Source organism: Aplysia californica, unplaced genomic scaffold, assembly GCF_000002075.1.
Source record: "Aplysia californica isolate F4 #8 unplaced genomic scaffold, AplCal3.0 scaffold00339, whole genome shotgun sequence".
Taxonomy (NCBI): domain Eukaryota; kingdom Metazoa; phylum Mollusca; class Gastropoda; order Aplysiida; family Aplysiidae; genus Aplysia; species Aplysia californica.
In genome coordinates, this window is record NW_004797609.1 from 795,413 (window position 1) to 796,696 (window position 1,284).

General features: G+C 40.2%; 1 protein-coding gene across 1 annotated transcript in view; it reads right to left on the reverse strand.

Annotated features, from left to right (window-relative positions):
* The window catches only part of LOC101850820 (flagellum-associated coiled-coil domain-containing protein 1), a 55,359-nt gene that overhangs the window by 47,870 nt on the left and 6,205 nt on the right, over positions 1–1,284 (reverse strand). The gene's annotated exons all lie outside the window — the stretch shown is intronic.

Genomic DNA, 1,284 nt, shown 5'->3' on the forward strand with positions numbered 1-1,284 from the left:
GATTGGTCAAGAAAGCACTAAGGTCGCGAAATATGTCACAGCTTAGAAAATAGCATGCCATGTTGTTATATTTCACTTGTTCTTTCTTCATGCGTCAACATGAACAAGTAATACATGCATTGTGTTTTACCAAGGACATGAGATTGTCATAATGTTACGTTATGTAGTTCATTTATAAGTTCCAGCACCGGCACATGCATGTACATATAATCCGGTGATATTGACTGGTATTACGCTATTATTTACTTGCAATTTAACTCTTATAACATCCCCATCTTTTTTAGAGTGTGAACCAATTTGGATTCCACATGGACATTAATAATGCCTTCAACGAGCCAGTCTCAAGTTGTAAGTAACAAATAACGATTTTCCGCCATTGCAAGTCATGGTGAGCGGTTAGGGCCAAGTGCAACGCTGATGTATAATGCAATTTATGATATAATACCTATAATATAAAATGTATAATAAGAAAAAGTAGGGGCGCGTAAACGCACATAGAGATCACTGACTGTTACGAATTCTGAAATGGTTTGACTCTTCGCTGTCGCAAGCGAAAAACATGTAATCGATTCCCACGTACAGAGGACAATTTTACAAAGTAGCGCCATCTTATTTCCAGAGATAGTGTATTACCATCTCACTCAGCACGAATTTGAAAAAGCCCACCTCTTAAACTATCTTAAAACTATTTTTAAAACTCTTAAAATGTGGCCTCGGTGGCCTAGTGGTTAGGCTCTCAGACTCGCAACCGTACGGTCGTGGGTTCGAATCCCGTCAGGGGCCAGACGTTGTGTCCTTGGGAAAGGCACTTTACACGAATTTTCCTCACTTCACCCAAATGGGAATGGTTACCCGACTATAGACAGCGAAAGATCTTGTCAGTTTGTTAGTGTTTGAGCGCTTAATCAGCTGCTTGCACTGTATTCCCGGGAAGCTGAGAATGTTTCGGAGTGTTCTATGGTCTGCTGGGGTAATAATATAGTGTAAAGCGCAAAGAGCCTGCTGTTGAGCGGGGATATGCGCTATACAAATGCTATCTATTATTCTGAAATGAGTGCAAATGGTAGAAAATAGTTTTTAATTATTTTAGCATGCTAAAATCTTTAGTATACACAAGAAATGTACGTACGTAGCTATCAAAGTGACAATTATAATATCTCCGTGACTGGCGCTAAGCCGCTGATTCAGCAGCTATGCTGAGCTCTCCAGGGCAACACGGGGGATGCGTAACTGATTCGACAAAAAGGATAATAGGCCTGACGTGTCAGTATATTTTTTGTAAGG